This window comes from Rhineura floridana, chromosome 15, assembly GCF_030035675.1.
Source record: "Rhineura floridana isolate rRhiFlo1 chromosome 15, rRhiFlo1.hap2, whole genome shotgun sequence".
In the NCBI taxonomy this organism is placed as follows: domain Eukaryota; kingdom Metazoa; phylum Chordata; class Lepidosauria; order Squamata; family Rhineuridae; genus Rhineura; species Rhineura floridana.
This window is the reverse complement of record NC_084494.1, coordinates 7,969,916-7,989,922: the sequence shown is the minus strand read 5'-3', so window position 1 is coordinate 7,989,922 and position 20,007 is coordinate 7,969,916. Positions and strand designations below refer to the sequence as shown.

Here is a 20,007-nt window from a genome sequence, read left to right as displayed (position 1 = left end):
TTGCTTGTTGGGTCAGTTGACTGCGTTGAGGTGGAGCCTCCAGCCCAGGAGATGGCCTTGATCGACAGAGCCTAATCTTCCTGTTTTCCTGAGGGACCAGAGCACTGGGAAGGGAAAGTGCTGGAGGCCCTGGTTCGAGATTCTTCCTCTAGCACCTCTTAGCACAAATTGCTTCTTAAATGCTGCAGCATTCATGTTGACTGAGCCACAAAGTGGAATTTGCAGGCTGGATAACTAGCCATTAAAAATATTAAAAGTTGGATTTTAAAATTTTTAATTGGATTTTTATTTCTCTTAAAATATAACTAGTTTAAGATTAAATAATCTGATTATAGTTTTACAGTTAAGTATCTAAGATGTATCGATGCCTCTTCTAATATTTTGAGTTAATGGCTTTTTACATGAAGGCACAATTTGATCATTTCTCAAATATGAATATTTTTGCTCTAGCTACCAAATGTAAACATTTCGTTTTCACCTGATAAAAAATAAAGTGCTCCTGCTGGCCCAGTAACCATCAGGCCTTACTTTGATATATATCAGACATGGACATGGATATATCAGATGTGGACATTTAATTTGGTTTGCTGATTTGTTTTAGCCAGAGTGGGGGTGGGCCAAGGCAGAGAGTGAAGCACAGAGGAGCAACTCTGAAAGAAGAAGAGATGACAAAAAATTGTTCAGGGCACAAGTATTCCCTGTATTTACAGTGCAGTCCTTTGGATTGTCGAAAGTAAGTCCCATTGAGTTCAGTGAGGCTTACTCCCAGGTAAGTATGTATAGGATTGCAACCCCACAAACGGTCGTACTGCTGGTTGTAACAAAGACCCTATGTAGGAATATTTTAAAGACAGTCCCCCTCAGGGGTGGGCATACTTTTGGAAGTCAAGGACTACATCCCCTGGGGCAGGAATGCAGTTTGGGTAGTTGGGGGCTGCATACAGGTTGTGGGTGGGGCCAAAGCCACATACATACGCCATCCATTCTCTGTTTCATGCTCACCCATCCACTCACACACATTTAAATTTGCAGTTTCCTCCCCCTGCTCTATTGTCTAGAGCAGCCTTTCCCAACTAGTGGGCCACCAGATGTTGTTGGACCACAACTCCCATCAGCCTCAGCCAGCATTGCCAATGGTCAGGAAAGATGGGAATTGTGGTCCAACATCATCTGGTGGCCCACTAGTTGGGAAAGGCTGGTCTAGAGCCTCACCGCCCCACTCCAGTCTTCCTCCCTCTGGGCTCTCTGTTCCCTCCTTCCCAGCATCTCCTAGGAAATCTATGAAGTATCAATGGGAAACTTAAATCTATAATTAAATTGGCCTCTTCTTTTTTTGATGATTTAAATCAGTCCATTCTGGTGAGCGGTTTTGCTAGTTATGAGCATTCACAGATGGGGTAGGGTACTTCACCTCTCTTTTCATGAACCTCCTTCCTTCCATGGGTAACTTCCTCTACTGCCTCTAATGTGCCACAGTTCTTCTCCCTCCTTTCTCCGTTAGCCTGGGACTCTCTGCTTCCAAGAAACCTCTTCTTCCCAACCCTCTCACCAGGGATAGGGGTGGGAATTGTTGTGCTCTGTGTGTGAATGGTGAACTGCACCCCTATTCTAGTTGTTGCACTTTTCTACCATATTATATTGCAAATTGAAAACATCCATTTAAAAAACAACAATTTGGAAACTGGCTTCTTAAGCAAAACAAGTTTTGTTGGTATAAGCAAGCTGACCAAAGAGAAAATCATGCCGTTTGGTACCCTTATTATGAACAGCAGAGTGTGCTTTTGCAGTCTTCTGTTGAAGTTTAGTTTTGATTTGGCTGACTTCTGAGCTACAAAATGATCCTCAGGAATTGCACAAGAGTTTCTGTATGTGTTCCTTTTTGATTTGCGCAAAGTAGCTGCACTGACTGGAAAACTGTGGTGAGTGGATTGATTTAAGCTAAGACAATTTAGAACTTGCAAGATCTGAACAGGGTGGTTTATAACAGATGCTATTGGAGATCGCTGACTCATAGGGTCGCCATAAGTTGTAATCGACTTGAAGGCACATAACAACAAAGGCAATTTAAATTGATCATTTAAATCTGCAAGAAAAAGGACCACTTTAAATCAACTTTTCCACGGATGCTTCTTTATATGTTTCATAAATAGTCGCCTTTTCTAGGGGACTTGCTCCAAGATAAGTGCGTATACACCAAGAGTGGGGAACCTCTGGCCTGTGGGCCCCAATTTGGCCTGCGAGGCCATTTCCCCTTAACCATGTTCACCTGCCCCACACCTGACATCTTATGGGGTAGATAAAGAATGGCTGTATTGGCTGCACAATCAAGTTCCTTGTGGGGAACTCAGTCACTCAGCCAATCCTGGCAGAAAGCAGCTTTGCCAACCCTATACTTAGTACTTTGCTGATAATAGGGCTGGCAAAGTCCCTTGTGCTGTGGTCTCTAAGCTCTGATAACCAGCTGTCTGCCAGGTGCTTGGGAAGTGTGGCACCAGGGGCGTTGACTGGTGTGTCAATCATCTGATATACTAATATTTGGTTGGATTGCTCATCTGTCAAATTTGGCCGGTGGGGATAGAGACAGATGGCCCACCGGCCCAAAAGTTTTCCCTACCTCTGGTACAGAGCTTGGAAAAGTTACTTTTTTTGAACTACAACTCCCATCAGCCCCAGCCAGCATGGGCACTGGATTGGGCTGATGGGAGTTGTAGTTCAAAAAAGTAAATTTTCCAAGCTCTGCTCTGATATGCCTGATTGGAGCCTAAACTAAGGCTGCAATCCAGTAACACTTACCTAGGAGTAAGTCCCATTGAACTCAGTGGAACTTACTTCTGAGTAGACACATATTGGATTGCACTATAAGCTAATTTACAATTGAACAGAGCTGCATTTGCAGTGTTTCATGTTTGCAACTAGGCCTTGGCATCTCTTTGCTGCACTGCAAATGCCTATGTTTAGTAGGTAGCAAGTAAACATTCATATTTCAGAAATTATAAAAAAATAGTTCTTCATTAACTCCACCCTATTCCTGAGCCTGTGATTTGTTTTAATTGTTTTTAATATTGAAAATGGAATTGCTGTAACCACCCTTGAACCTTATGGGGAAGGGCGTGTGAGAAATCAAGTTGTTGTTGTTGTTGTTGTGAATAACGACAACAATGTTCCTTTACCTCATTCTGTCTCATAGAGGTATTGGTTTGGTTTAGAGATCAGGGTTAACATGTTTATATTCAGATTATTTTATATTCATTTTTTAAAAAGAGAAACTTGGTATTTACACTTTTTAAAGTAAAAATGATTTTCTAAACAAACAAACAAAAAACCCAACAACCTTGCTTTATTCACACTTGTTTTTGGAGGACTGGAATAGTTTGGCACTTTCCATATATCAAAACTGTAAACCCTTTTTGTTTTTGTATCTAGAGTGGCTGTCTACTCTTCCATTCTCTTCTCCTAATTCATTCTTTGCTGCAGCTTCCCCACAGTTTTTTTTTTTTTAAGATATATCGGAAGCCAAGCAAAATAATTCAGACTTGCAAATATATACAAAATAATTGGCTGCCTTGCACAACAGGTGATGCACCTGTGTACCTGTGAGTTAGGATGGCTTTATCAAGATGCTGCCTTATATTACAAGGAATTCTTTACTCTTCCCAGGGGCTAATTGCAAGGCTTTGCCAATGTGTGCAGTGCATTATTCTCATCCAAGAACTTGGGCTTTTAGGAGAAAGACGGTTGCACCATACGAACACCTTAGCCCTCTGCCCGTCTCTTATTTCTGGATTGGAGACTGAGGAAAGAGGCAGGCTACATTTGGCTCAGGGCATGCCAGTTGCTGATCTCCAGGCATCCACAATTAAAAGAGAATAGTATCTTCAGCAATGCCTTGTGTGTTGCTTAGGGCCGGGCCTCAGTTCTGGGTCTGCACAACAGAATTAAGGCTTCGTCAGTGAATTAATGTCTTTCCAGATATAATTGCTCTATGAAATACTACTGTGTTTCATTACAGTGTAAAGAAAGCATTGTAAATGTAGCAAGGGATTAGGTGGTGTTGGTGCTAGCATTGTTTCGTTGGGTTACCTTAATGTGGTGCTGGTGGTGGTGGTGGAGGGAGCACAGGCTTGCTGGCATGGGCTTGAGCTGCTCAGAGATCCTTGATGCAAAGCAGGCCGAAGGACCTAGAAAAAGAGGGGGAGAAGGAGGAGGTTGCGCTGAGGAAAACAGGCCTGAGAAAGCAGCAGCCCAAGAAAAGCAGGTGTCGCTGGGAAAGGAAGGTTTGGGCTAGAGAGAGGGAGTGGTGCAGAGGAATAAGGGAAATAGGAGAAGCGATGAGCCTTCGAGGAGAAGGAACCCTGGAAGAGAGATGGGATGCATGCAGGTCCTTTGGGAGATAAATGCATCTGACGATGTGGGCTTAATCCTATGGAAGCTTATGCCATAATAAATGTGTTAGTCTTTATAAGGTGCCACAAGACTCTCTGTTACAAATTCATATGCTGTCTCTGAATGTTCTCATGAAAGGCGCACAGGCTCAGGCAGACGTAGACGCGCCAGATGATTTCACCTACCTTTGGAATTATGATATTGATATGTCTTTGGCAAATGCAGGAAATTGAGCTCAGTTCCTGCTGCATTTCCGGCATTTGACACTACTGATGTGTGGGAAGAGTTTATGGGACGATTCTGCGCTGTGAGGGAATCCCCTAATGAGCAATTAGTTTTGCCAAAAGACCACTGTGAGAAGAGGGGTGGGCATGAAGAGAGACAGCTTTCATAAGCTCCAAGTAATCTGCTGACAAGTCCTTTCGCCTCAGGGGTGTGTGTGTGCGTGCATGTGTGATGGGGACGGCTACTCTAAGGATGCTTTGAAATCTAACACTTCAGTCCCCTGTTTCTCTTCTCGCATTCATCCAAAAGCAGCTGTAGGTGTTTGCTGTTGTCTTGTCATTCACTGCCTATGAAAGTGATACTGCTATGATATGGACAGCCAGCGGGGCAAATCGACATGCTGTGAAATTATATCTTATGCAAAAGGGAGTTTCACTCACCAGTTTAAAAAATCCCATGATGAGCAGTGCCCATTTTAAAAGATATTATAATGTGAAAGGGGCAGAAATATAGATGTTTTTTCCTGTGCTGGGTGCAGACAAAAAACAAACAAACAAACAGGCTGCCTTCCTTTCTGTGATTTCTTATTCCTCTTGCTAAAAGTGTGTCTTTGCCAGAAATTCCTTTTATGTAAGTTGTTTCTAGCCTGAAGTCTCTGTGTCTGACCCCTGTTCTGCATCTCAAGGTAACTTTAAAACAGGAAGTGTACAAAGGAGGTTAGTGATGGCTGGAGCAGCCAATCCAGGCGCCGTGAGCTTCCCAGATAAAGGGCTTTAGCCAATGAGACGCTGGCAGAGGCAAGGTTTGGTGTCAAATATCATGCTAGATTGAATGTCTTTGACTGTTAAAGTGGAAGGAGGCTGCACAGTGTTTCATTGGAGTCTCTGTGAGTTTTTCACTGAGGCAGGGGTCAGCTGAAAGACAAAGAAAAATGGCGAATAGTTTGTTGGGAGGGCAGCTGTTCCGCTTTGTACCACAGTGGACACTCCAGAGACCTTTTCCTGCATCTCCTACTGTCTTTGTTTCCTCTTCCTCCACCTTTGGTGTGTTTTTTTTTTGTTTTGTTTTGTGGAGAAGGGGTAGGAATGACTTAATTAGCTCTGTCAGAGGAGACACAGTTAACTGCACATAAAATTAACGCAATCCCTGGTAAGTTTTCTAAAATTGTTTTTGATTTTGATGTAGCTAGTCTAACTGTAATCAAGAATCCAAGAGTACAGATAAGTTGAAACTGTCTCAGAAAATGGCCCCTTTGCATTCCTTGCATACCTTTCGGAGCACCTACGTTACCTTGCTCTCCTTGGCTTTTGCATGCCCTTTAGCTGTCTCTCTCTTCCTCCCCCCCCCCCCCGCCTTCAACTTTTGTAGTTGTAAAAGGAGATGTGTGAGGAAAGAGATTAATTTGTGCAGAGGTGCCTAATCTTTTGTGCAAGATCTGGGTTGAAAAGCTGGAACTATTTCTCCTCTCTTCCCCACCCCTTCCCCTGCTGATAATTTGTCTTTGTTCAAATGCACTGAAGCTTTTATAGAAGGACAAAAACATAAGGGACTTGTTCTTCAAATGCCCTTTTGATTTTGGGGACTACAAAGAACATGGGCAACACATTTGGGGTGGGTGTGCGTGGAGGGAGGAGAGTTGGCATTAACCTGCCCCTTGCTCTACCATGCAATCTTTAATATCTGAGCCCTTGGATGGATGGATTGCTCTGTACATATTAGAGTTAATGTAGGTGCCATGCATGTGTAATGCCTGAAAACATTTTTTCATCTGTCATCTTCCTCTCTCCCCCTCTCCCCATGTTTCAGTAGCTTGAGTGACGGAGGGGGTACATTACTTTCTTAAATCGCAGTCTTTCTGAGAGGCGACAGTTGTCACTGTATGACATGTATCATAAAGTCAGTTTCTATGTGGTGTGATCTTAAGACACTTGCAGCAACCACATTTTGATGGTGTGTGAAAGTAAAGTGTTGTGGGAGGGGGGAGAGGGAGAAATCAGTCTCTTGCCCTTGTAGCTTCTGCCTCATATCTAGGTTAAGCGAGAGTAGTTTTTCCTTCGACCACAGGGTACTAAAGAGAGAGTTTACTGTGGGTACTGGAAGACTTGTGTCTCTTTTCCAGACTTTCACTACCCACTGACAAGTATAAGGAGGCTTTTGCTTTTCTTCTCAGTTGCAAGTACATGATGAAGGTCACTGGGATGTTCCTGCTACTATGATCTGTCATCCTTCAGTGGAAGAAGGGGAGTAAGTGTGCTCTTGAGTGTTTTCATTGCAAATGGACTTACCTGTTTGCACTGAGTAAAGAGTAAAGATTTTTTTTTCACATTCCCCCCACCCCACCCTTCCTTCTCATAGTTGAAATGGTGTTGTGGTAAAAGTTGCTGGAGCAAGGCCTTCCTTTGCTAGCAAGAGTGACCTTGAAACACAGCTTCTCTGAGTTTTAGCGACTGAAGGACAAAGTTTGTTTATGTTACTCTTAGCTATCAGGGGCATCTGAATTAGGAGGCGGCAGAACAGGTATTTGTAATACCTGGGCAAAACCATGGTTGGTGTGAAGACTGAAGCTGAAGACATTTTAACAGAAACCTTGAAATGATTCTCCCTTCTCCTTTTTTTCCCAGTCCCAAAGATTGCAAGATTGTGATATTTCAGGTGATTAGTAATGCCACTTTTCTGTCCTTGCCACCTGACTAACCTTCATTCATTGGACTTGAGAGTGAAATTTTGGAAGATCAAAGCAGGTTGTCAAAGCCCCCCCCCCCACCTTTAAAGCTGTAATGGGATGGTGAGTGAAGATGCAACTTAATTTTACACAACATTAAATACAGTGATAATGAAAGAATGCCTCCTGGAAATAAACTTTACCAAGTGCTGATTTCTAAGGAAGAATTTTATAATATCCTTCAAGGGCCAACAGCTCATGGTTGAGGGTGGCAAGCATCCAGGCCCCCATTGGCCTGGCTGCTCAATATTGGCCCTGGTGTCTGTTGCTGATGGGGGCAAGAAGCACATTTTCCCCACCTCCAGGTGTGCTGCTGTAGGAGGGAGGGATCCGTTTGCTGTCTTCTTCAACCACCTTTAACTTCATTTGCCCCTATTTGCAAGCAGCAGCCCCTTGCTGGACATAGATATCCCAAAGAGATGCTCTGGTTCCCCAGTAGCACTTCTCTCTTAATTGCAAAAGCAAGATACCCCATTTCATGGATGTGCCCAGGTATCCCATTCCCTCCCTTTCCAGCTGGCACCTAGGTTTTGCAAATACCTATGCAGCCCTGTTCATGGTATAGTTAAGAAATTGGGGCACAGTCCATCAGGGAAGCTCTCTTTAAATGAATGTCCCCTTTGGAAGACCACTGTTCATTTCAGTGGAGGTTACTTGTGGATTGTGCCCACATTCTGTTTACATTGCTAAGCTCATTCCCTTCCAACAAGCTCCTGCATTGCCCCAGTACTAGTTCCTGATGGAAGGGATTGATAAGATTTCAAGAAAGCCTTTTGGCCACCACCACTCATAAATGGATATAGGCCCTTCTTTGCATGACGACAGAGGTGTTAGGAACTGGCCTTTATAGGAGCAATAAACCAGGCACTATCTTGCTTTCATCCTAGCACCCCAGTTTCTGAAGATTGTATTGACCCTGGCTTCGCTAATGCTTGTAGTTTCTCCCAGTCCTGTGTCCTAGATAAAATGAAGTGTACCTTCTCTTCCTTTATTCAAATAATTGAATCCACTGACAAATTGAGGGTTGCAGTTGATCACCATATAAGGATTAGTGATTGTGGTTATGCCACCAAAAGCATGATTACCATTTTAGTGACATTAACAGGAGTATTGCTCTGCTCAGGCTTGCTTAAGGCCTCTGTTGAAGTCTTGTGTTCACTTCTACTTGCAAAAGTTTAGGTTTCCGTAGGTTATTATAGAGGATTCAGAGAGGAGAGACAAGTTTATGGAATTGCATTTTTGAGGGAAGTCTAAAGGAAATGGGAGACTTGGCTGCGAGGAGGACACGTTTAGACAAGGACTACATAGAAAGCAATTAGAAGATATCTGAATGGTTTACCATGGTTTTTAGGCTGCTTATGGTTTTCAGATATGTGTTCTAGGGAACCCGGGGGCTCCTTGCAGCTTTTTAGGTGTTCTACAATGAGATGACTAGTAATGGCAAACAAGCTCCCTCGCAAGGTATCTTGCTCACCGCTTTCGCTTTCCTCCTGCAATGGCTTGTGCTAATAATAGTTTGGAACCCAAACCATGGTTTGAGCTTCCCCAAACAAATAGGCAAACCATGGCTTAAAGGTGCCTGTCTGCTTTCATTTTCCTTCTGCTCAGCTCTCTTTTCAGTGGTGCAACAGCCTCTGATATGATGCCCTACTACCTTCACTGATGGCTTCTTTAGACCACTGACACAGACTATGGGTTGCAAACTCAATTCAAGCTGTGTTTTTTCATTCATAACTTCATGGTTATGAAATATATATGCTTGGGCATTGCATACACAATCCAAAGAGAGTCAACATTAACTTAATGGTATCTTGTCAGACTTCTGAAAACATTTGGAAGCATGCATACTAAATGGTTGCTATAACATACTTGCTTGCAACTCAGTAAAGCCTTTGTGCAACCTATCAGCATATTAGGAAGCCTTTGGTCAGTCAGCTTATGTGACTTTTGCACTGCAGAATTATTGCTTCTTTGATCCAAAGGACAGATTTCTGTTGACTCTGTGTATGTCTGTGAGGATACTAAGCAAGATCACCTCCCTGAAGGCCGAGTCTGCTATCCCATGCATGTTTTTTAAATTAAGTCCTATGTGAATACAGTGGACTTCTTCCAAGTAAGCACCCCATAGAATTGGGTGCTTACATCTTCCATATGTAAGAGCTGGGAGTTACTGGGCAAAATAGAATATCCATGAGAGATAAACTTTTAATATCAATGATATTGTTTAGTAGAGTCATAAATATTCATAATTGGAGAACTACACATACTACATAGCTTGGGTAGTTGGATATGCACCTCTTGATTGCCAGTCCCTGGGTCCAGTAGGAAGTCCACAGTAACGTTCATAGTACATGACTTAACTACATCTTATAGGTCAGTGGTTAGGTATCCTCTCCATTGGTTCTCTTTTACATGAAATAAGTAACCTTTAACTCAGTGTTTGATAGGTGGTCATGATTCAGTTTTAAGATTACGGCCGCATTCAGATGATCATGTCCTGGCTTAATAAGCTGCATGCGCCTGTATGCAATTCCTTTGCCCCTCCCTTCACATGAGTGGCAGAACAAATCAGGAAGTGGCACGTAGCCACAGCTTCGTGTTACGTACAAATGGGAATTGTGTTTAATGGCTTCCAAACAAGCCTGAGTTCCCAAGCCAACTTTTAACACAAACTATAAATATTTGTTTGTATTAAATTAATATCCCTCCCATGTAAATGTTTTGTATGTCACTTTGAGAGACTCGTATTTTATAAATAAATAAAATAGAAAATGTACAGCCAATTTCCAATCTGGAAATACTGTACACATAGCAGACTCTCAGGTAAAATGTGATGTTTGAGACATAGGTGCATATGTGCTTGATGTCCTGATTTCCATGATCCTCACGTGTGTGTGTATGTTTTGTGGAGGGGAAGAAGATTGCAGAAACTTAGTACTACACATAATGCTGTCAGTGTTGTAAGGAGTGTGGTAGCATAGTGCACATAGTTTGTCACTCCAACACACACACTATTTCCAGATTACAAATATGTGATTTGGCCGTAAAAGGGAGGGGTATGATTGAAATGTATGAAATAATAATTAGCTTACTCTTTCACTTAACTTTTTTATGGTCTTTAGTCCTGTTAACACAAGCCAGTGAAAAACATTTAGAATATTTTTCACCACCTGCAGTGGTAATGTCCAATAGAATAATGGAATACAAATAGTGCTTAGTGAAAACCAAGAAAATCTACATTTGTTCAGTGTGATGTCTTGAGACCATAATCCTTCCAATGGTTGAGAATGAATTCAGAGAACAGAGAAAGGAACCTGTGCCCTCTGCAATTTGAACTTCTCAGAGCTCCCAGAATTGGCTTTTATTAAATGTGATGTTGAATGAAAAGGAACATGAGTTGGGCTCCCATTGCTGTCCTTGCTGTAGTTCAGTAGCTGGTTCAGAACCTTTCTGTTCTGCTTTGTTAGAGTCTGGTCACTGAAGTTGATCTGGCCCAGGTGTTTAAGCTGGTAAGAACCACCTAAGAGATGCTCAGATCAGACAGTGGCTAAGAACGGCCAAACTGTAGATGACAAGACATGTATCTGGCTTCCTCATTCTGGTAGTACAGCCAGTACAAAATCATCTGTGAGCATGTGTGGCACAGGGATCTTGTATTAAGACTGGATGATTTAAGAACAAGTAACTGTAGGCCTCCAGGGGCCAGATTCAATCTCGTGAAGAACTGAGCTAGATAGACCAATGATAGACCGTAGTTGCCCACTCAGAGATACATTGAGGGCGAGAATGGTTTGGTAGGACAGCCAAATTTGTGGCAGGCAGTCCACAGATACTGGTGTGTTATACAAGCTTTTGTAATTTGTAGTTTGTGACCCAGCTGTGCCAGGAAACTTGGGAGAAATGAGGCAGAGGTTCCCCATGTCTTCTTCAACATGGCCATCTTGTAAAAATAGTTGCTTTCTATAGGTTTACACAGAGTTTGTCATCGAGGCACTCTTTGCACCCCCAGGGTCCCTGGAAATTGTAATGAGATGAGAGGTAGAACTAGGAATCTAGTTGTTTTCCTGACCTGACGTGATGAAGATGTTCTTTAATGGTCCCCCGAGAAGCCACATAGGTAGCTGCCTTATACTGAGTTAGACCATTGGTCTGTCTGGCTCAGTGTTGTCCAAACCATGGGTAGGGAACCGTTTTGGTACAGTGAGCCAGATCTTTGTCCGTCCTCCACCTCGCAGACCAACTTTGACAGGTGGGCAAGACAAACCTACCTGTCAGTCACCTGACATCACTACGACATCAAAACATTGACAAGTGGATTGTCCCACCCACCTGTCGAAGTTCTTTACGCAGTGCTTCCCAAGTGTCTGAGAGCCACCTTGTTGTCAGGCACTTGGGGAGTGCAGCACGAGGGGCTTTGCCAGCCTTATGATTGGTGCTTGGGAGGCACCAAGCGTAAGACTGGCAAAGCATTTTGCAGCAGCGAGTTCAAGCCTGTTCTCTGCAGGGGTCAGCTTCAGAATCAAGTTCCCCTCACACACACAAAAAGCTCCGTTTTGGCAGCAGTTTCAAGGTGAGCTTCCATTCCCATCAGCTCCAGCAAAGGAATAGTTGGGAGCTTCCTTTAAGCCCCTGATTGTTCCTTTGTAGCCATGTCGGTAGCTGCCTCACACTTGATGTCACATACAAAGTCTGGTTTGGTGCAGGGAAACGTGATTTGTGAGGAACAGCCTTGCAGGCCAGATTGGGGGCCCTGCTGGACCAAATTTGGCCCACAGGCCAGAGGTTCTCCACCACAGGTCTGAACTGACTGGCTGCAGCTCTCAGGGTCTCAGATGGTGGTCCTTCAAGCCACATCAGAAGATGTCAGGGACTGAACATGGAACCTCTTGTATACAGAACATGCGCTCTATCACTGAGCTACAGCCATTCTGTCCATTAGAAAGTTAAATTTGATCTGTTGCTAAAATTCTATTTTTATTTATTTTGTAAAATTTATATCCTGCCCTTCTACAATTACCCCACCCCACCCCCCCGGTGCACAGGGCTGCTGTTTCTTAGCAATCTCTTAGTGTCTCAGAAACTAGTCTCTTAACAACTTGGAAAGATGTGTGGGCCAGAGGAGGTGCGGATTGGAGTGAGATCAGTCTGTCCTGAGCCTGAGGTCTGTCACTTATCAGAAGTATATCAAGTTAAAAGACAACACACCCCAGAGATCACACTTGAATCTCATAATTTAGAGGACAAATTACACCATCTGTGGTACTGTTCAGTACACGCCATGCAGTGTTTTACCCCTGAGTTTCTGTCCTCTCTTCCTTGCATTTAACAATGCATGTGAAGTAAGTTCACTCCAGTAGGTCTGCATTTGGAAAGTACCTTGCTAACCTGGGAAAATCTGAGTGGCGGTGGGGAAATACAACATAACAAGCCCTTTGATAAACCAGGCCCAGTAAATGTTTAACTTTTGAAGTACCATTTTTTTAAATATGTCCTTGAATACAAGGCAGCTACAATAGATGGAAATAGCAATGGCAATGAGTTCTGCTTTTCTCTTAATACGTTACCTTTTAAAACTAGCAAGTTGAAGCATTTTCCTAATAGTCTGCAACTGTGGTGGGGTACTAGGAAAAGGTCATTTCTTCTTCGTTTTTTTGGTTGGCGTTTAGCTTATGGCCATTCTTCTGGAATGTTGCTGCATGCTGTTCCTGTCGCTGTGTGTTTGGCTTCTCTGTCTCCTTGTAACTGAAAAATCCTCCAATCTTGCACTGGAGACCCTGCCACGGCAACTGTGTTTCACCAGTGTGGTGTCGAAATTTTTTGTACATGAATTGGGTTATGTATGGTGGGGCTTTGCTTAAGTCCACTTAATTTTGTGGGGCACAAATCCATCATATTTAGTCACTCTTAAGTGTTTATAACCATACAATTAACAAAAATAAGCTGGCAAAAAAGAGACTTTCTTGCAAGTTAACAGCCACAGCTATGTCTTCATATGAGTGGAACGGCTAGTGCTGAGGCCTTTCTTTAAGAGAAGATGCGTATAGAACCAGCAGAGTGTTTCAGCTGCAGATCCAGAAGCTGCATGTGTTTTGAACAAAAATCGGTTATCCTTTCAAAAGGCAGATCTGTGTGTGCAACTTGTGAGATTCTATGTTCAGAATAAATGTGCTGGCAACAAGAAGTTCTTTTTTGGTCTACTTGGTCTACTTCTTGCATCTGGCGAGAAGTAGGTTGCTGCCTGCAGAAGTTCACCCTCGCCTTTTGCTGCTAACATGACTACTTTTTGGACATATTTTCCAACTTCCCTGTGCAGCTATGGGCACTAGAAAGATTCTTAAAAATTAAGCTAGTTGGGTAGTCAGATACAGTACTGCCCAATGCATTTGTAAATGCACTGGAATACACACTTCACTGCATCTCTCTCTTGCTTTCTTGCCAGCTAAGGATTCCTGTAATCAGGCATTGCTTCCAACAGTGGACAGCCATGTGCTTCTCGGAACCTTGCTCTTGGTTCCTTCCTCTTGTTTGCCTCCTCAGCACCTGCTATTCAGAGGTACCCAGAGGGTTCATTTCTCTAAATGTGGCCAGTAGCTATTTAGATCTATGCCCCATAATTTGCCTGTTCCCTTTTGAAGACCTTCTGGCCATGCACAATGAGACAATGGGACAGGACATGTTCGCCTCCACGTTATCCTTCTCCCCACCCCAGCCTCCTCTGTCCCGTTTCGAGGTTGGGGTGATGCTCCACCACATGTGCAGAGTTTTCAGATTGTGATTACATGGATGAATCTTCAGTTGTTACAGCTGTAGAGGTGCAAGTAGTGTTGGGGGAAAAAATATAATAAAGTTCCAGCTATGGAAATCAGGCTGTCCTTCTGCCCACCCCACCCCCTTACCTGCATTCAGGAAATATGTAAAGACTTCATTTATTTATCCAGGCTTTTGGCCGATAGTTTTATGAAGGCTTTTTTATACTGCTCGTTTTAACAGCTGCCTGTCTATAATACAGTGTAGCTTTGAAATGCTTTTTTCATATTTCACTTTAACTTTTTATTGAAGATTTTCATATATAAACAAACAATTTCAACAAAACAGAAAAAAACAAAAAAGAGGTGGGGAGGAAGAAAAAGAAATGCTTTTATGTACTTTTATTTTTATGAGCTGCCCTGGTCTCCCTTTGGGAAGGATGGGCAGGTTATAAATTTGAAATAAACAAATTAGGTGTCAGTTTCAGTCCAAGAGTTGGGTGCCTGTCATCAGCCCTGTTTAATGTGGGAGCTTTAAGCCCTGGAGGCAGCTCTACATATTTATATATCCCTACATACACCTACACACGTAATTAATCTCTAATGGGAGGGTCCCTTTTATTTTGAAAGTTCAGCTCCCTTGAGTATGTCAAAATAGATTCCCGTTTCATTTTCACACAAGATGTCAAACTTCTGTGGGTTGAAATGAATATTGCTCAAAGCCATAGGCTGCCACAATTCATCACATGTAGAAAGAAAAACTTTTATGGTTTCCCCCCCCCAATGCCATTACGAGTATGTATGGAGTTTACACATTTCATCACATGTGAAGCAGCATTGAAACATGAGTTGACTAAGACTTCCCAATTAATCTGTGGAGTGATGTGGGATTTGGCCATCATGTCTTGCATGTCCAAGTTCGGCTATCATCACTAGAGGGTACTCTATAAAGGAAACAGAAATATTGATTCTTTCTCTGTTTAGAATTTGAATAAATTAATGTTAAAGCAACATACTGTGTTGTCTCTTGTCATATTTTGAAGTATTGAAATACTACAGGATTGCCAATTCCATGCAACTCATGGGAAAGCATCTGATTGATCACTGCCAGCGGCCCAGTTCACACATTATGATAAACCATGGTCAGTTGCTTACTGTGAATGAGCAGCGTGCTAGTGCACACTGCCTGATCGCTCCAGCTTTGTTCCTTCCTGGCACATTTGGGATCAATAAGCCATGAAGCTTATCATTACATCTGAATTCAGGATCATGGTGTGCTTCACCCTAACAAACAGCTATCATTAAGTCAACGTTTCTTCTAAGCTTTCTGATTATGGTTTGTTAGGGAGAAACAAACTATGATCCCAGTTTGGACGTAACAAACCAAGCTTCATGGCTTGTTGCTTCTGCTTGTGCCAAAGGAGGACCAAAAGAGGAGTGAGTGGACCATGTGCACTCTGCTCATTCATCGTGAGCCGTTAACCATGGTTTATTGTGATGTGAACTGGGCCTGTGAAATAGTTTTACAGAGGGAAGGGCTAGAGTAGGGGTAAGCAGCATGGAGCCCTTTCAGATGTTTTGGACTAGAACTGCTATTAGCCCCAGCTAATGGTCAGGGATGATAGGCTTTGGAGTCCACAACATCTAAAGGGTATCAATTTGGCTACCCTTGCCTTTTAAATGAGTTCATATTGTAGTAGCCTCGCTCTGTCTCCCACGCATATTGTGCCATCATGACACTATGATGCTGTGTAGTGTAGGTTGCTTGTAGAAGTGGGCAAGGATGCGGCCAGGCTTGTAAGGTGCCCAAACATGTTGCATTTATGGTATTGGGTGAGCCATAGTTGAACAACTGGGCTACAGCTGAGCAGCCGTTGTGCAGCTCTGGATGAGGAACTCCGGCCCCTTCAACATGTTGCTTGATACAGAACCAAATGTAGCAATCAGACTTTTTTTTAAAAAAAAATAGTTAAGTGTGTTGACTTCCTTTTTTGGTGGATTGTACGTCATGTAGATGATTACTGATATTGAATAATGCTATCTAATTAGGAAAAAGAAGTGCACATTCTGCTTGCCATTTCTCACTGGTTAGATCAGCTCCTAAAAAGAGAGCAACTGCTGGTGGATTTTGTAAAGTGGTATAAACCTTGAAGCAAACATCCTTGAGGCTGTGGTGTGTGAAGTTGTAAACTCAGATTATTCCCCTCCCCATATTTTTTCCATTTATTTATGATGGGAATGATGAGAGAAACCAGTATAAGGAATGCTAATGTAAAATGACCCTGTATTTTGGAAACTTGCCATTGCTGAGAATATGCAGCAGTTTTCGCTGTTGTTTTTGGAAGATAAATATAGCATATAGCACAGTTCCACATGGAAAATTAATACATGATTTAAAAGCGTCTATGTATGCAACAGCTCCAGAATGGGAAGGGAGAATCTCATTTCCATGCAATTCCAAAGCAATCAAATATTTTTAACATAAGCAAATGAGGTTGATGTGCATATGTGGCTGTTGCATTGTCCCCACAGACACACACCACCACTACCTATTGATGTTGGTAATCTTACTGGACCTGTAATCTTGAGGGGATGATTGAGCAAGTTGACAGGGGGCGATAGCTTTAGCTAATAAAGACCTAAAGAGCAAAGACATGCCCCCTCCCGGCCTTTAGTAAACTTTTCCCCACATGTTGTCAAGCTTTCCTGTTCTGCACTGAGAGCTAGAAACATTCCTTCCTAGTACTGAAAATGAAATTCTCAAGCTTCAAGGGCACACCCAGAAACCTTCAAGTAGGTATTGTTTTTTTCATACTCTGCCCAGAGAAACTGGGAGCATTCCTGAACGAGAAGCTCAGCAATGGTGGGAAATCCTCCCTGCAGTGTGCACCGCCCACAGAAACAGGACGCAGTCAGGTCAGATCAGGTGACAGTGATGCCTGATGGGCTTGGGCAGTGTCCCCGGTGAGCCAAGTGTGTGTGTTAGAACATGGCCCGGAATCCTCTACAGCAGTTTCATGGGGCTGTCACACAAGAGGTTCCTCTTCAGGCATGTGGAAATGCTTCTCTGGAGGTAGAACATTTTAAAAATGACTGCAAGCAAGTAAATTTGGTTTTGTGAACAGAGAAGCGGTGTGTTAACAGCTTTCACTGGATTCCAGGGGGCAACGATGGGGGCAGGAATGCTATTTTGATATCTCCAGCCTTCCCCCTGGTCAAGCTGAATGGAAGTTAGTGCCTTAAAGCCTTCAATGGGCTTTCCATTCTGCCGGCAACTTACTAAACTAGATGCCCTTTCTTCTCCCCGTGTACTTTTTTAGAAGAGCACTGCCATTTAGGTTTTAAGATATCCTCTGTAACAGAGAAACCGTTTTGAAAGAATACCTTGAAATACCATAACATAGTTGCTTCTGTAGACATGCCATTTGGCTACCTGACCATGTCAGTTCTTGCCAGAATGTAGCCATTGCAGGATGACACTGATTTGTGTGAACCATCATGTTTTCTCTCTCCCATCAGCTTTCTTGCTGGTTCTCTTGGAAGCAATATGGGTGTTGCAATATTGATCTTCCTTCTGAAGTTTCAACATTGGTAGTTCTTCTCCCCCCCTTCGAACATTAATTTACTGATTAAAGCATTTTAAAATTATTAGGTGTCTGGGGGAAAAATAAGAACAATACCTCACCTTCCTAGAAGTGAAAGGGCATGCTTAGGATTGCAGCCCCTAGACATGCCACGTATGCTTTACTCCTGGTTCAAAGAACTGATATAGAATAATGGCTGGGCGTGCAATCGTACACATGTATAGTTCGGTGTAAGCCCCATTGAGTTCAGCAGGGACTTGTTCCCAGGTAACTGTGAATAGGCTTACAGCCTGAGACTGAAGAGTGAACCAGAATGTCCCTGGTTCAAACTTTGCTTTTGCCTTGAAGCCCACTCAGTGTCCTTATATCAGCGATTCTTTCTCAGGGCAGGTCCACACTATACATTTAGAGCATATCCAGTGCACATTTAAAGCACATGACTTCCCCCCAAATAATTATGGAAGCTGTACTTTGTTGGTGATGGGAAGTTGTAGGTCTGTGAAGGAAAAATCACAGTTCCCAGAATTCTTTGGGGGAAGTCGTGTGCTTTAAATGTGCCTTGGATGTGCTTTAAATGTATGGTGTAGATCTGCCCTCAGTAAGCCTGGAATGGTGATGGTGGCTTGGGCTAGGATAGAACTACACGTTACACTCCACACAGTGCTGCCTCTGAAAATGGCAGCGCTGTTGAGTTCTCCCTCCCATCTTTAGGCACACTTAACTACTTAGTGACTTCATCATTTCATGTGTTTCCATGGGCTGGGGAACAGCTCCATGTGATGACATCACACTACACAAAGAAGTGTGGCTAAACGTCTGTGGGGATGGAGGTAGAACTTGGGGCTCTCACTTCTGGTACCAGCGCTACATCAAGCGGGAGATGGTATCTTGCTGTCATGGGACTGTAGGTAAGATTTGCAGGGCAGATTATCTGAAGCACTTCAAGAAAGTTAATAAGGCCACACTTTTCTGTTCTGTCAATAAGAGAGGATTGAAACATCTTAATTATGCTTTCTCTGGGACGTTCTGTGCCAATAGGCAGCCTAGAAAAACGAGTGCATGTGCTCAGCTGTGCTAGGGGATTACTTGGAATAAATAGGTTTGATGTATGTTTTTATTCAAGAGTTCCTAGGCTCATTATGGGGGAAGGAAATCCAGCTTCTTACTCTCTTCTCATACTCCACAGATTTAGTACCAGATGTTTTCACTTCAGTCCGTAACTGATTCTGTTCCATTGCTGTTCTGATATTCTTCTGCATGTGCATCTTTTCAGATAAATCTTTAAAATAGTTTGATATTTTTAAATTCTGTTAGATATGGCTTAAGACCACTTAAATTATGGTATAACTGATAGCAAACTTTTCTCCCCCAAGCGACTGGAATGTTTTTATTCTTTTTTCTTTTAGCACAGTGCAGAGGTTAAGTAGATTGGGATGCAAAATAGCTTTTGAGAGGGAGGACATTTCAGGGTGCTGGGTTGTATATTAATTTTGCCTTTTGAGGGAATTACATTGCTGCTTGGAAGGAGAAAGTCCTAATCTGGTGCTGGTGTGCTAACACCCTGAAAGATCAGTTACATAAGAGATTCCTGCCAGGACAGAGCAGATCTGGGGGATTAGCTTGTTTGTCCTTAAATCCATATTTGTTGGCTTCATGTAGGGTAAAGGTAAAAGGTACACTTTTCAATCTCTGAATCTCTTAAACATCTCTAAGCATCTGAAGGTAAACAATGCAAGTGGACCCTAGATAAAAGAGATTTAAATCATTCAGTGAATTTTATCACAGGTTCAGTTCCTGGCACCTCCTGCCTGAAACCCTAGAGAGCCACTGCCAGTCAGTGTGGACAATACTGAGTTATAGGGGCCAATGGGCTGTCTCTTAATGGGTGGATTTTCACCTTTTCTGTCTTTAGCGGAACCATTCCCATACTAGCTTGCCTGCTAGCAGGAACCTGGGTGTAATAAGAACATAAGAAGAGCCTGCTGGGTCAGGCCAGTGGCCAACCAGATGCCCATTATGGGAAGCTTGCAAGCAGGACCTGAGTGCAAGAGCACTCTCCTCTCCCACGGCTTCTGACAACTGGTCTTAAGAAGCATAGTGCATCTGACCATGGTAGCAAAGCACAGCCATCATCAGCCGGGCAGCGCAGTATCAACTCCATCTGATATGGAGGCTACGCTGCTACCTTCCCAATCATCTGCTCCCATCTGTGGTACATGCCCTGGTCTCCTCTCGCCTAGACTACTGTAATGCGCTCTACGTAGGCCTACCTTTGAAAACGGTCTGAAAGCTGCAACTGGTACAGAACGCAGCGGCGCACCTGATTAAAGGCAGCAGCCAGCAAGAT

The 20,007-nt window shown here is 43.1% G+C and overlaps 1 protein-coding gene across 2 annotated transcripts in view; it reads left to right on the top strand.

Annotated features, from left to right (window-relative positions):
• NFYC (nuclear transcription factor Y subunit gamma) overlaps nt 1-20,007 on the top strand; it is a 69,329-nt gene that overhangs the window by 12,037 nt on the left and 37,285 nt on the right. The window contains exon 1 of one of the 2 annotated variants that reach the window (XM_061596405.1): nt 5,477-5,757. The exons of the other annotated variant lie outside the window; for it this stretch is intronic. The gene's annotated coding sequence lies outside the window, so the exon portion shown is untranslated. Of the gene's footprint in view, nt 1-5,476; nt 5,758-20,007 lie in introns of those variants that run through there. 2 annotated transcript variants of the gene reach the window in all.